The sequence below is a fragment of the Pleurodeles waltl genome, chromosome 3_1 (genome assembly GCF_031143425.1).
Source record: "Pleurodeles waltl isolate 20211129_DDA chromosome 3_1, aPleWal1.hap1.20221129, whole genome shotgun sequence".
Taxonomy (NCBI): Eukaryota; Metazoa; Chordata; class Amphibia; order Caudata; family Salamandridae; genus Pleurodeles; species Pleurodeles waltl.
In genome coordinates this window covers 701649653-701666141 of record NC_090440.1, presented here as the reverse complement: position 1 = coordinate 701666141, position 16489 = coordinate 701649653, and positions in this window count along the sequence as shown.

The following is a 16489-nucleotide window of genomic DNA, read 5'->3' as shown; positions in this document are numbered from 1 at the left end:
CTAGGGTGTGTTGGGAGGAGATTTCCGTTCTAAGAGAGTATTCGAATAGGGATTTGAGGAGCAGCTGACCAGGGGGAAGTGTGCCCCCTGGGATGATTGGGGGAGGTGGTACAGTCTGAGACTGTGCTGGGTTTGGGCTATTTCTTGGGCTCTTTGGGTGAGCTTCTTTATATTCCCCTTTTTGGGGGGCTATAAGTCACCATTTTAATCAAGGTAACCTGGCGGCTGGTAGGGTATTGAAAGGGGTGGGGTAGAGTTGGAGTTTTGCGCCAGTTCGGAGGTGCATTATGGTAGAGAATGGGGAGGACAAGGAGGCCCAGGCGTTGTGCCTGCTGCATAAACCATGGCACCTAGATTTCTGGCGACTGGTCTGGAGGCAGGCTCTGGCCCTTTGATGCGCAGGGCCTCAGAAGGAGTGTTAGCCATGGTGTGGGTATGATCTCCACCACAGAGGTCTGCAGGTGAGGCGGTAACAAAGGACTGCTCCCAGGTGCAGCATGGGCCTGAAAGCAAGGACTGGTGGGTAGGTGGGCCCGGGGTGAGCAGGAGATCTGGTACGGGCCTGAGCAGCTTTTGTGATAGTGGCACACACCAATGCTTCTGGTGAGGAAGTGCAGTGGAAGGCTGCTGTGCTTAGCCAGCTTGAGGAGAGAGGTGCCATGGGGAGGTAGCGCAGCACGATGACCGGGGTGAGACCAGCACCAGGGGAAGCACAGAAGGGAGGCATGGGCGTAGCTTCGGAGTGGATGGCAAGGCTTGGCAGGCCACACATGGAGTGCTGCCGGAGCAGCTGTAAAGCTTAAGGACAAGCGTGATGTTGCTGGAGGTGAGATCAGTGGCCCTGCATGGCTGCAGGAAGCGCCACTTGATAAGAAAGGTTGGTTGGACAGTTCCACACAGGGCCTTGTGGTACAATGGGAGCGGTTGTCAGGGTGGGGGGGTGAGCGGAGAGGAACACAAGTACACAGCTCTTCTGGGGGCACATCCAGGGGGATGGGGTGGAGATGATAACTGGCCCTGCTGGGGTCCCAGCCAAGGGGAAGGGTACAGCCTCATCTGTCAATGCAGCAAGGTTGGAATAGAGTGATGAGGAAGGGGGTAGAATAGCAGTAGAATGGGATGGGAGGTAATGGGGGTGTGGACTGTAGATTGTCATCCAGAGGAAGTGTGTGGGTCTCAGGGGACCTACTCCCAGAAGGGGAAAGGGAGGGGGCAGTGCCAGCTACTTGCGGGAAGCGGTGCATACAGGGTGAATGGCGTGAGGGGTAGGTGAGGCTTTTCAGGGCAGTGGGCAGTGTGTGGTGAGCCAAGCAGCAGATGTTCTGCAGGCATCTGGAGGCACAGGGCGCAGTAGGTGATGTTGGGTGCCTGAGTCAGGGTCAGGTTTTTGCTGATGGGTTCCAGGGGCCAGCACACCAGACCTAGCTTTTCCCTTCCAGGCAATGGGTCTGGTGTAGCGTCAGACTCAGGAGGGCACAGTGCAGCCTGGATGCCCCAAGAGAAAGTGAGGGAAGGGCACGGTGCGCCCAGCTGGACGGCGTTGTGGGGCAGAGCGTTCACTGGCAGAAGAAGGCCCGGTAAGGCCATGTCGGTGCAACAGGCAGGAAGGCTAACGACGGCCTCCTGCAAGCAGAGGTACGGGTCAGGACGGCCTGCTCCAGCAGAACACTCAGGAGGGTTCCGGGCAGCCCAGGAATACTTTTTGGACCCTATTTCTATATACTCAATGATGGCAAGGCGGCAGTGGCAGAACCAATCTAACTCCAGTTGGGCAGGGTCGTGGTCATGGAGGAAGGAGAGATTGTGGACAGTGAGGTACCAGTGTAGGTGGCGCAGAAGTGGTGGCAGCACAATCCCTGGGGGGCAGGTGTCGGTCCATTAGTCTTTCCGTGCCTAGTGTGTTCCAGGGTGCTGTCAGGGAGCAGATGGTGGCCAACAGTACTCAATTATGGAGGAGTGGTGGTCAGCTGGCAAAGCGCAAGGCTTTGGAGTGGGCACCGACTTTGACGCCAGGGAAGCCAGGAGCGGCAGAAGTGCATGCCAGCATTATAGTTTCACAAAGTGTAGATGCATTGGTGGAACTGGAGAGCGGTGGTGCGAGGTTGCGAAAGTGTCTTATGTAAAGGATACGGGGCGGGCACGGACAAACAGACGCAGGTGGGCTTGTCACATGTCAGAGCCAGACAGGTTTGAAGGTCTTAGTAAGGGAGCAATGGCTGGTGAGCCTCAAGGACAGAAGGTGGTGATGACCAAGGAACAGCCAGGTACCCCAGTGGACAATACAGGAGACTGAGCTGGCGTCAAAATTTGAAGGGAGAGCTTGGTGAAACAACAGGAGATAAGGAGAGTAAGGAATTGAAGATTAAAAAGTTGGCCTACATGGGCATGATGAAGCCTTTGGGGGGTTATTTGATGCTTGTCACAAAGATGAAGATATGGAAGGAGTAGTATGTGGAGATGTTTAAATTATTGCACAAGGAGCACCGGGCAAAAGAGGGGTCTAAAGAGGAAGAATATAAGAGGCCCAGGGTGCCGATGATCATTAAAAATTGGACGGCGGTATTTTTTATATATACTAGTGTGTTCTGCGAGAAGTTCCCAGACTGGAGTATCGCTCTGTTAAAATATATGGACATGATCCAGAAGATACAGATAACGTACAGTGGGAACGCATGGGCATAGTATGATGATGAGTTTAGCGATTGAATGGTGCTTGATGCTGAGGCAAAATGGGGGTCGATCCATTCTGATTTGTCTCAGCACACAATGGTGCCTTCAAAGTTTGAAAAAAACATTTTTGCTTCTAGCGGTACACCCATAGTACGTGGCCCTTTCAAGACTGCACCACCCAAAGTGAGGGAGGGACGCCAACTAAAAGTCAGGAGAGCACAGGGGTGCATGCTGGAATTTCAACAAATGAGAATGCACCAGAGAGTACTGTAAGTTCAGACATGAGTGCTCATGGTGTGCAGGGAGACACTTGCTCATACTGTGGTGGGTCTGCGGAAGGAGCACCAGGGGGAAACACTGGTCAGTGGCAACAGCATCATGATGACACTCTGCCAGCAGCCCTTACAGCAGGCAGACCACAGGGAGTGTTGGAGGAACAGGGTTTTGCTGGAAAGGGCTCATACGCCGGTTAGTTTGGACAGGCTGAAGTACTGGTTGCAGTTTTATGATCAAGGGGATTATGCCAAAGTACTGCAGAGGGGTTTCTTTGGGGCTCAGACTGGGATATGGTGGCCCACATGGGAGAAGGTGGGTGGACAATCTAAAAATACAATACGGCAAGATCCGCAGGTTGTGCAGGAAAAACCGCTAAAGGAAATATGGGAGGGCAGGATGGCAGATCTGTTTGAAACTTTGCCCATGGACAAATTGATTGTATCCCTCATAGGGGTGGTCTTTAAGAAGGAGAAGGGACAATGCTGGTTAATCCATGTCATGGCCCGAAGGGGGTTCGGTGAATGATTTTATATCAGTGAAGCTGGCATCAGTGTCCTCATCAGTAGACGTGACAATGGCAATGGTAGTGAGAGTGGGCTGTGGAGTGGAGACAGCTTTTCACCTTCTACCAGTTCATCAAGAGGATTTCCAGCTGCTGGAATTCAGTCTAACGGACAGTGGTATGTGGACAAGGCATTGCCTATGGGGTGCTCAATAATGTGCGCCTTATTTGAGCGTTTCAGTTCATTCTCACAGTAGCTATTTACCATGGGACATGTTTATGTCACAATTAATCAATCAATCAATCACGTATTTATAAAACGCGGCTTATCACCAAGGGAGACTCAAGGCACTGGGGGAAAGCATGGAGATCAGTCAAAGAGCCAGGTCTTGAGGTCCTTCCTGAACTGGATCAGCGAGGGGGACTGCCTGAGGCGAAGAGGCAGTGTGTTCCAGGTCTGTGCTGCGAGGTAGAAGAAGGATTTTTCTACAGCTGAGTTGTAGCCGATCCTTGGGGTGGAGACGAGGGCCAGCTGGGCAGAGCAAAACTGTCTGGTAAGTTTTCAAGAGCTCATTGAGGACACCAGGGTCCCATTGGCCCAGGATAAGACAGTGGGTCCTAGTACCCGCATGACATCTCTGGGGATTAAAATTGATTCCGTGGCTAAGGAGCCACATCTTTCAGTAGACAAAAAAATGATGATGCAGTTGCTGATGGATACTATGCTGGTAAAGAACACAGTATGAGTTAAAGAGGTGTAGGTGCTACTGGGTCATTTGAATTTCGCTTGTAGACTGGTGAGGGCAGGCAGGACTTTTTGTAGATGGCTAGATCTGTCATTTTTCGGTCTGTCCTTACCCTATCACCGTTTGCATTTGTCAAACTGGGTGAAGGAGAATCTAAGTAAGTAGTGTTTTTTCTCTACGTTTTTAGTGGCATTCCCTTGTTCAGTTTGGGGAAGGCATTTAGGAACGTGAAGATTTTCTCAGATGCTGCAGTTGGCAAGGGGTTTGGTTTGTATTGACAGGGACTTTGGTGTGCTCAGGAGTGGCCAGTGTAGTGGACGAATGGGGGCCGAAGTATTGTCAATAACATGGCAGAGGTGCAAATTGTGAACAGGCAGTCAGCCAGGGATACACAGGTTTTGAAGTTGGGATGGGTTTTTGCGTTGGGATGTCTGAAGCATGATATTCTGTTCAGTGCACAACATGTTCTGGTAGTGGACAATGGCATTGCAGATGCTTTGTCTCGTTCACAGTGGGGGAGTTTCCATGGGTTGGCCATGGAGATAGACAGAGCTAAGAAGTTGATGCCAGAACATCTCTGGACTCTAGGAAACATAATGTTACAACTAATGGCAGGGTTGGTGGCTCTGTCTACACGGTGGGCATATGCTCCGGCTTGGGTGGAATTTCTGGAATCAGCTGCATGGCGCAGGACGCCCGGTGGCATAGAGCGGAGGAGGTAGTCAACTTAATTCTGTCACTGACAGAGAAGGGCTTGTCAGTGGTTACCACTGCAGGGAAGTTAGCAGGCATAACGTTTATGGGAAAATTGTGTGGGGATATGCACCTTTAGCCGGGGAGCTGGAGAGGAGACTTTTGGAGGGCTGGGCTAGGGAAAGGGGCCGTGCAGGCCCAAGAAGAAAGCCATTGACATGGAACTTGTTATGCATGGTTATTCAGATACTTCCAGAGGTGTGAAGGGGTGCAGATGGAACAGTTTTGTTTACCACACTGATGATGTGGATTTTTTGGGGGCGTCTTTTGGGTGTCTGAATTGTTCAGGGGAAAGGGTGTACTGGGTATTAATGGGGTGATGTGTTGAAATGTGGGGCCCAGTGGGAAGTGTGGTTAGGCAGGTCCAAGACAGATCAGAGGCAGCAGGTAGGAAGATTATTTTAAAGTTCTATTAAATTATCAGGTTTTGCCCGGTGTCCTGGGGGAACAGGCTGTGGCACCAAGGGGAACCATAGTAGTGGAGGAAATTTTTTGACACAGGGGTGGAGTGGGTGTGTTGGTACTTCAGCTGCTCTTGGTTGTGCGAAAGGCGCTAGTGCTGCTAGGGGAGCTGGCAGGAAAGTATGGCATTCTTCATGAGTTGGGGTGGAGACAGAAGTGGGAAGGAGGAGTTGGAGCCACACAACATTATGCAGTTGGGGCGGTGGTCATCTGATTGTTACAGGAGGTATGTGAGAATGGAAGGTGACAAATGTAGAGATCCGGATTTCATTAACTTTGCTTGTTTTACTGTTTATGTTTTGTTACAGGTTTGGTTCCAGATCCAGAATCGGGAGCCTTTCTATTTGGATCATGGGCCACTCTTACGTTAAGTTGGCAGAGAGACAAGCAGCTAGGAGGGCACATGGGGTTGATTTGGGTTTTGATTCTCAGTTGTTTCCCGTCAGTTGGCACAGAGGCATGTGGTGGGAGGGTTTGTTGATATGTTTGAACAAGATGGTGAAGGGTAAGTGGTGTCCGGATGTGCCGGTGATTCATCTGGGGGAGAATTATTTGGTGGGGGAAAAAGGTTTGGCCCTGTTGTGAGCCATGAAGAAGGATTTGAGAGAGATCAAATAGGAGTGGGCAGGTTGTTTTGTACTTTGAACAGAGTTCATTTATAGGCGATTTTGGCTGGGCGCTAATAGGCTGGCCGCCATTGACAAAGCTAGGTGCAACATCAATATGGAAATGACATATTTTTGTAAGGAGGAAGATTTTGGCAGGATTGAGCATGTGGAAAGCTGTGAACAAGGTCACATCTGAATGGGGCAGGAAGTGAAAGATTACAATATAGGAAGTTAGTCTAAGTATATGTTATTAGATGCAGTAATAACCAGTAGGAGGGGTTAAAGGTCACAATTCCAGAGTTTCAGCTACAATAGGAATGTGAATAGTTACTGGGTTAGCTTATGTTAGGGGCAGTATATTTAGGGGTGGGGTTGGGTAGGGAAACATATAGGTAACATTTTTCGTGAGCCATTAGTTTTGTAAGGTGGAATGCCTAGGAAAATGTGTGATATACACCTCTTTCCATAGAAGCGTCCTTTTCCACACAAACCTTTGTCAGTGGTCTGTGTTGTGCCTCTTTCACCCAGTGCTGCCTGCTGGTATTTTCCGAAACATCTCCCCACAGCTCCCCGGTTCCTACCTGGATAAAGTGATGCTCTCTGCTCTGCTGCCCATATGGGCAAGGGTGAAAAAGGTTAAAGACAGGGGGAGGCTTCTGGAGGTCAGCATATATTAAACAAGCATTTGCAATGCAATAGGTCTCGCATTTGCTTGAGCTAGAGCTATTGGCATTGTAAATTCATAACTGGACTTTTCTTGCCACATAAATTGGTCAACCTTGCCTCATAATTTTGTCTTTTCCTGCCATACAATTCCAGTGGCCCTGCGTATAACTAAAGCACTTCCATTTACCTTCTTCCTCTATCTGCAACAAACAATGAAATTGTTACCAGTTAGCATCCTAATTTCAATCTGCATGCTAATTCCAATAGAATAGCACTTTCACCACCCCACCATCAGAGTTGCTGGCTGGCAAACACAATTCCCCCCAAAAAGACACAAGACAGCCACAGAGGAAAAATAGACTAGAAGGGTCATCCAAACATATCAAGAGTGTTTAAACAGTCAAAAAGGATGTTAAGTTGTCCTGAATCACGGTCCTAATAGTAATAAGGAGAGATTATTAAAACATATACAATTATCATATAAACGTGTATCAGACATAAACGTTTGGCATTAGACTGTAATGTTCAAAACAGCCTCCTAGTGGGCACCATAACAAAACCATAATTTGTAAAATACATGGTCATATAACCATATTGTTAGCCCTTAGAGGGCATAACCCCATGTAAAAACAGGAGAAAGATGCAGTGTAACCATATACTTAGCCTCTTGAGGGTGATTTTAGGGCTAGCAGGCCTACTGCAATGATATTAAAAACAAGGCCTTTAAAGACAAAATTCTCCCAGCTGTAAAACAAAAGTTCTAGCCATGAGAAAGCTTAGAAGACACTGAATGGTGGGAGAGGTTGTTATTTTGGGGTCCCCAGCCCTTAGAAGGTAAAACCAGATGAAAAACAAATGGGAGAAAATAATGCAGTGTAACCATATATTTAGCTCCTACAGGACATAATGCATTACACCTCTGCAAAACTATTGTGCTTATTGCAATGATGTTACAAACAAGGCCCATAAACCATAACTTCTCTCCACTGTAAAACAAACATTCCAGCCATAAGAGAGCTTAAAAAGATAATGAATGGTGGTAAGGGTTACTATTTTGGAGTCCCCACTAACACAGAGTGGGGACCCAGAGGTGATGTAGACAGAAAGAGCACATTGTGGTCAATGTTTTGAAGGTGGTCCCATTGTCCTAGGACCACAACAGGCTGCGTAATGAGCAACAATGTTCTGTAAAAGTAATGCCCTGCAAAGCATTATGGGGCAAATGTCTGTGCCACGGACATTTTAGTATGTTGATATGACTGTAATGCTTAGAACAACCCCTAGAGGACACCACAATGAAAATAGCATCTATAAGAGACCTGGACATGTAACTGTATAGTTAGCCCCTAGAGAACATAACCACACAAAATAGACGGAAAGAGCAGGTTGTTGTGAACGTTTTGGTGGTGGTCTCATTGTCCTAGGACCACCACAGGCTAAGTTATGGGCAAAAATGTTTTATGAAAGTAATGCCCTGCAAAGCATTATGGGACAAGTTTCTCGAGTGCAGTGAATATTTTAGTATCAGCTCTCCCACTGTGCCGGGAGAGCTGCTTCAGCTTTGAGGATTTTTGTTTTACTTAAAGAATTTCCCAATTTCAAGTGCTTAAGGGGAGAACCACAAGAAATGACACTAATTAGGAAACTGTGAACAATGTGATCAGCGCTCCAATACTGCCAATCGAGTTCACGCTATTGTGCCTGTTCGCTCTGTGAGCGCCATGGCCGCCATGCAGCATGAAGGGGAGAGACAAAAAAAAAATTGTTCACTCACACTGAAGTATATCAGCAATCGTGCAATAATCCATGTAACGGGGGCAGTCTGCGAGGCGTGACAAAAACAGCCTCAAGGCGGGACAAACGTAAAGCATTTACCAGTGAGGTCAAGTGATTTTTTAAAAGCAAGCCCAAAAATGAATAACAGTGATGGGCGTGAAATGGGCATGGTTAAAAGCCCACAATACGTACAACAGGTCAAAGCGCTTGCACGCTCGACTTAAAAACAGAAGCTCCACCAGGCTGCTGGCACAGTTCGGGTAACCTTCTAGGTGGAAAGATCTCAGTCTCCTACCCACCAGAAAAGCTCCATGGGTTAGTAACACTTTTGTTTGAGGCCCTGGTCTGAGAAAAGGCTCACCCATAGAGGCGTGTAAATGAGACAGGGCATTCGCTTACGTGCCAACATTTGGATTTAGAAAAAATCTGGGACTTACCTTTTCCATGTTAGTTTGTATTGAACTGGAGTACTTTGTAAGCAGTGGTCGAAGTGGGCAGAACCAAAGGGGGACAACGTGCCCCTACTTTTTTAATTTATGAAAAATCTTTCCATTACTTTTTATGAAAAGACAACCACCCCAGGACGGTAAACTCTTGATCATGCAAATGCTTCAGCTTAAGTTTAGTTCCAGGAGTCTCCTGTGCTGTGAGACCGAGGGAGGGGCAGGCAGCTTAACAATAAACAGGCTTTCTTGCCAGGGTGTCTCCTTGCCTGAAAGAAATGCAAATGCGCACAACTGGTAAATCTGCACATGTAAAAGGGAGCAAGTACTGGTTTAATTGATCGAATCACATGAATCTTTGTGATGACAAATATTTTTTTTCGATTGGTAGTGCAAAGGAGATACCAGCTGTGCAGTGTGTGCTTTTCAGAGCAGCTAAATAAAAATACATAATTACGTACAGCCTGAGTATTACTAAAACCTATATTTTGGAAGCACCATGTTTTCTGTAACCTTTATGCACATTTGGTAGCAGTCTGTCGTGTAGTGCACGTAATGCAAGTTTAACACAATGACACACTGTAGGAGGCTGGCCTGGTTTGTAGTGGTAACAAGGGGTACTTACACTCTGCACCAGGTCCAGTTATCCCTTATTAGTGTAGAAGAGGTGTCTAGCAGCTCAGGCTGATAGAAAAGGTAGCTTAGCAGAGCAGCTTAGGCTGAACTAGGAGACGTGTGAAGCTCCTACTATACCACTGGTGTCATATGCACTATATCATAAGAAAACACAATACACAGATATACTAAAAATAAAGGTACTTTATTTTTATGACAATATGCCAAAAGTATCTCAGTGAGTACCCTCAGTATGAGGATAGCAAATATACACAAGATATATGTACACAATACCAAAAATATGCAGTAATAGCAATAGAAAGCAATGCAAGCAATGTACAGTCACAATAGATTGCAATGAGAGCACATAGGTACAGGGGCAACACAAACCATATACTCCAAAAGTGGAATGCGAATCACGAATGGACCCCAAACCTATGTGACCTTGTAGAGGGTTGCTGGGACTGTAAGAAAACAGTGAGGGTTAGAAAAATAGCCCACCCCAAGACCCTGAAAAGTGGGTGCAAAGTGCACCTTAGTTCCCCAGAGAGCACAGAAGTTGTGATAGGGGAATTCTGCAAGGAAGACCAACACCAGCAATGCAACAACGATGGATTTCCTGACGAGAGTACCTGTGGAACAAGGGGACCAAGTCCAAAAGTCACGATCAAGTCGGGAGTGGCACATGCCCAGGAAATGCCAGCTGTGGGTGCAAAGAAGCTGCCACCAGATGGTAGAAGCTGTGAACGACAAGGGCTAGAAACTTCCCCTTTGGAGGATGGATGTCCCACGTCGTGAAGAAGCTTGCAGAGGTGTTTCCGTGCAGAAAGACCACAAACAAGCCTTGCTAGCTGCAAGGGTCGCGGTTAGGGTTTTTGGATGCTGCTGTGGCCCAGGAGGGACCAGGATGTCGCCAATTGCGTGAGGAGACAGAGGGGGCGTCCAGCAAGTCAAAGAGCCCACTCAGAAGCAAGCAGCACCCGCAGAATTGCCGGAACAGGCACTACAAAGTGGAGTGAACCGGAGCTCACCCGAAGTCACAAAGGAAGATCTCACGACGCCGGAGGACAAGTCAGGAGGTCGTGCACTGCAGGTTAGAGTGTCGGGGACCCAGGCTTGGCTGTGCACAAAGGAAATCCTGGAAGAGTGCACAGGAGCCGGAGCAGCTGCAAATCACGCGGTACCCAGCAGTGCAGTCTAGCGTGGGGAGGCAAGGACTTACCTCCACCAAACTTGGACTGAAGAGTCACTGGACTGTGGGAATCACTTGGACAGAGTTGCTGAGTTACAGGGGCCACGCTCGTCGTGCTGAGAGGGGACCCAGAGGACCGGTGATGCAGTCTTTTGGTGCCTGCGGTTGCAGGGGGAAGATTCCGTCGACCCACGGGAGATTTCTTCGGAGCTTCTAGTGCAGAGAGGAGGCAGACTACCCCCACAGCATGCACCACCAGGAAAACAGTCGAGAAGGCGGCCGGATCAGCGTTACAAGGTCGCAGTAGTCGTCTTTGCTACTTTGTTGCAGTTTTGCAGGCTTCCAGAGCAGTCAGCGGTCGATTCCTTGGCAGAAGGTGAAGAGAGAGATGCAGAGGAACTCTGATGAGCTCTTGCATTCGTTATCTAAAGAATTCCCCAAAACAGAGACCCTAAATAGCCAGAAAAGGAGGTTTGGCTACTTAGGAGAGAGGATAGGCTAGCAACACCTGGAGGAGCCTATCAGAAGGAGTCTCTGACGTCACCTGCTGGCCACGGCGACTGAGAGCAGTCCAGTGTGCCAGCAGCACCTCTGTTTCCAAGATGGCAGAGGTCTGGAGCACACTGGAGGAGCTCTGGGCACCTCCCAGGGGAGGTGCAGATCGGGGGAGTGGTCACTCCCCTTTCCTTCGTCCAGTTTCGGGCCATAGAAGGGCTGGGGGATCCCTGAACCGGTGTAGACTGGCTTATGCAGAGATGGGCCCCATCTGTGCCCATCAAAGCATTTCCAGAGGCTGGGGGAGGCTACTCCTCCCCAGTCATGACATATGCATAGTGCACGTGTGTAATGGTGTCCCCGCACTCACAAAGTCCGGGGAATTTGCCCTGAACCATGTAGGGGCACCTTGGCTAGTGCCAGGGTGCCCACACACTAAGTAACTTAGCACCCAGCTTTTACCAGGTAAAGCTTAGACATATAGGTGACTTATAAGTTACTTAAGTGCAGTGGTAAATGGCTGTGAAATAACGTGGACGTTATTTCACTCAGGCTGCAATGGCAGGCCTGTGTAAGAATTGTCAGAGCTCCCTATGGGTGGCAAAAGAAATGCTGCAGCCCATAGGGATCTCCTGGAACCCCAATACCCTGGGTACCTCAGTACCATATACTAGGGAATTATAAGGGTCTTACAGTATGCCAATGTAAATTGGTGAAATTGGTCACTAGCCTGTTAGTGACAATTTGGAAAGAAATGAGAGAGCATAACCACTGAGGTTCTGGATAGCAGAGCCTCAGTGAGACAGTTAGTCATAACACAGGTAACACATACAGGGCACACTTATGAGCACTGGGGAACTGGCTGGCAGGGTCCCAGTGACACATACAACTAAAACAACATATATACAGTGAAATATGGGGGTAACATGCCAGGCAAGATGGTACTTTCCTACACAACCCCCCCCCCCCAAACGAAGGACAATAAGACTAGCCATGACCTGATGAGTCTTCATTGTCTAAGTGGAAATATCTGGAGAGTACATCTGCATTGGAGTGGGTACTCCCAGGTCTATGTTCCACTGTATAGTCCATTCCCTGTAGGGATATGGACCACCTCAACAATTTAGGGTTTTCACCTTTCATTTGTTTTAGCCAAAGTAGAGGTTTGTGGTCTGTCTGAACAATGAAGTGAGTGCCAAACAGGTATGGCCTCAACTTCTTCAGTGCCCAGACCACAGCAAAGGCCTCCCTCTCTATGGCAGACCAACGCTTTTCTCTAGGGGTCAACCTCCTGCTGATAAAAGCAACAGGTTGATCCTGGCCCTCAGAATAAGGTTGTGATAAGACTGCCCATACTCCTAAGTCAGATGCATCAGTTTGGACAATGAATTTTTTGGAGTAACAAGGGCTTTTCAGGACAGGTGCAGAGCACATGGCCTGTTTCAGCCCCTCAAAAGCTTTCTTACAGCTAGCTGTCCATAATACCTTTTTAGGCATTTTCTTAGATGTGAGGTCATTAAGAGGGGCTGCAATGGAGCCATAGTTCTTTATGAACCTCCTGTAATACCCAGTGAGGCCTAAAAAGGCTCTCACCTGAGCCGGAGTTGTAGGGGGGAACCCAATCTATGATAGTTTGGATTTTCCCCTGAAGTGGTGCAATCTGTTCTCCACCTACAAGGTGTCCCAGATAAACTACTTTCCCCTGCCCTATCTGGCACTTTGAAGCCTTGATAGTGAGGCCTGCCTTTTGCAAGGCCTCCAAAACTTTCCACAGGTGGACCAGGTGATCATCCCAGGTGGAGCTAAAGACAGCTATATCATCTAGATATGCTGCACTAAAAGCCTCCAACCCTTGCAGGACTGTATTCACCAACCTTTGAAAAGTGGCAGGTGCATTTTTCAACCCAAAAGGCATTACTGTGAATTGGTAGTGCCCTCCAATGGTGGAAAATGCAGTTTTTGCTTTTGCATCCTCTGATAACTTGATCTGCCAATACCCTGCAGTCAAATCAAAGGTGCTTAGATACTTGGCAGATGCCAGTGTATCTATTGGCTCATATGCCCTGGGTATAGGGTGAGAATCAGTTTTAGTCACCTGGTTGAGACCTCTGTAGTCAAAACAAAATCTAATTTCCTTCTTTCCATCTTTGGAATGAGGTTTTGTCACAAGTACCACAGGAGAGGCCCATGGACTTTCAGACTGCTCAACCACTCCCAGTTCAAGCATTTTCTGAACCTCTTGTTTTATGCAGTCCCTGACATGGCCAGGCTGCCTATAGATTTTACTTTTGACAGGCAAGCTGTCTCCAGTATCTATAGTGTGCTCACACCAAGAAGTGGTGCCTGGCACAGTAGAAAAGAGTTCAGAAAATTGACCCAGGAGATTTATGCAGTGGTCTTTCTGCTCAGCAGTAAGACAATCTGCCAGAACTACACCTTCCACTAGAGCATCTTGTTCTGTGGAAGAGAAGAGATCAGGGAGAGGGTCACTCTCTTCTTCCTGTCCTTCATCTGTTGCCATGAGCAGGGTGAGATCAGCCCTGTCATAGTAGGGTTTTAGGCGATTGACATGGAGCACCCTAAGGGGACTCCTGGCAGTGCCCAATTCAACCAAGTAGGTGACTTCTCCCTTTTTCTCAACAATAATGTGGGGACCACTCCATTTGTCTTGGAGTGCTCTTGGGGCCACAGGCTCCAAGACCCACACTTTCTGCCCTGGTTGGTACTGAATCAGAACAGCCTTCGGGTCATGCCATTGCTTTTGGAGCTCTTGGCTGGCCTGAAGGTTTTTACTGGCCTTTTTCATGTACTCAGCCATCCTAGATCTTAGGCCAAGTACGTAGTCCACTATGTCTTGCTTAGGAGCTTTTAAAGGTTGTTCCCAACCCTCCTTCACAAGTGTTAGGGGACCTCTTACAGGGTGTCCAAATAGGAGTTCAAAGGGGCTGAAGCCCACTCCTTTTTGGGGTACCTCCCTGTAAGCAAAAAGGAGGCCAAGTAACAGGACATCCCATCTCCTCCGGAGTTTTTCAGGGAGTCCCATTATCATTCCTTTGAGAGTTTTATTAAACCTCTCAACCAGTCCATTTGTTTGTGGATGATAGGGTGTGGTGAACTTGTATGTCACACCACATTCCTTCCACATGGCCTTTAAGTAAGCAGACATGAAATTGCTTCCCCTGCCTGATACCACCTCTTTTGGGAAGCCCACCCTGGAAAAGATTCCCAGGAGGGCCTTTGCCACTGCAGGAGCTGTAGTGGTCCTTAGAGGAATTGCTTCAGGATATCTGGTGGCATGGTCCACTACCACCAAGATAAACCTGTTGCCTGAAGCAGTAGGAGGGTCAAGGGGGCCAACTATTTCAACCCCTACCCTTTCAAAGGGAACCCGAACCACAGGTAGTGGAATAAGGGGTGCCTTTGGAGTGCCACCTGTTTTGCCACTGGCTTGACAGGTTTCACAGGACTTACAAAATTCCTTTGTGTCCTCTGACATTCTAGGCCAATGAAACAAGGGGACAAGCCTGTCCCAAGTTTTAATTTGCCCCAAATGTCCAGCTAAAGGAATGTTGTGTGCTAGAGTTAGGAGGAACTCTCTGTATTGCTGAGGAATCACCAATCTCCTGGCAGCTCCAGGTTTTGGTTCCCTTGCTTCAGTATACAAGAGGTTGTCCTCCCAGTAAACTCTGTGAGAGTCACTGACATCCCCATTTGCTTGTTTGACAGCTTGCTGTCTTAGACCCTCTAGTGTGGGACAGGTATGCTGTGCCACACTCAGCTCCTCCCTGGCAGGCCCCCCTCCACCCAAAAGCTCAGCAGTGTCTGCTTCCAGCTCCTCTGGTGAAGGTTCTGCACAGGGTGGAAATTCTTCTTCCTCAGAAGTTGAATCCACTGTAGAGGGAGGGATAGTAGGTAGTGTTTTACCTTTACTAACCCTAGCTTTAGGGAGCACTTGGTCCATTGTTCCAGGATCCAAGTCACCCTGTCCTTTTTGCTTTTTGGCCTGAGCCCTTGTCAAAGCAAAAATATGCCCAGGAATGCCCAGCATTGCTGCATGAGCCTCCAACTCCACTTCTGCCCAAGCTGATGTCTCTAAATCATTCCCTAGTAGACAGTCTAAAGGTAAATCTGAGGCAACCACAACTTTCTTTGGACCAGTAACACCCACCCCCCCAGTTGAGATTCACAACAGCCATGGGGTGGCTAAGAGTGTTGTTATGAGCATCAGTCACTTGTAACACTAGCACCTGTGTCCCTGTAGGCCTGAACCTCAACACCATTTATTAGGGGGAGTTGCTTGTACTGATCCATATTAAGGGGACAAGCAACCAAGGTGGCCAAATCAATGGCACCTTCAGAGATTAACACAGCCTCTGTGGTCTCCCTAACAAGACCAACCCCAACTAAATTACCAAAAGTGAGCCCAGGTACTCCCTTGGATTGGCTATTAGTAGGTTTGCTCCCACCACCACTGCTATTACTAGGGGCACTAGGTGTAGCAGTAGGGGTTGTGGTAGTCGGAGGCTTGGTGCTTTTCTTTGGACAACTGGGATCAGTTGTCCAATGGCCTTTTATTTTACATAAATAGCACCACGGTTTCTTTACTTGATTTTGATTTGAAGAGGATTTGGGCCCACCACCCCCACCAGAGTGTTTTTGTGAGCCTGATGAAGACTCATTTTTAGATTTGTCCCCACCCTTGTCAGAAGACTTACCATCCTTCTTCTTGCCATCCTTGTCACCCCCTGTATGAACTTTTCTGTTCACCCTTGTTCTGACCCATTTGTCTGCCTTCTTTCCCAATTCTTGGGGAGAGGTCAGATCTGAGTCCACTAGGTACTGGTGCAACAAATCAGACACACAATTATTAAGAATATGCTCTCTCAGGATTAAGTTATACAGGCTTTCATAGTCAGAAACTTTACTGCCATGTAACCACCCCTCCAAGGCCTTCACTGAATGGTCAACAAAGTCTACCCAGTCTTGTGAAGACTCCTTTTTGGTTTCTCTGAACTTGATCCTGTACTGTTCAGTGGTTAAGCCATAACCATCTAGGAGTGCATTCTTAAGAACTGTAAAATTATTGGCATCACTTTCCTTCACAGTAAGGAGCCTATCCCTACCCTTTCCACTGAAAGATAGCCATAGGATAGCAGCCCACTGCCTTTGAGGGACCCCCTGTACAACACAGGCCCTCTCAAGTGCAGCAAACCACTTTTTAATGTCATCCCCCTCCTTGTAAGGGGGATCTATCTTGTGCAGATTCCTAGAATCATGCTCTTTTA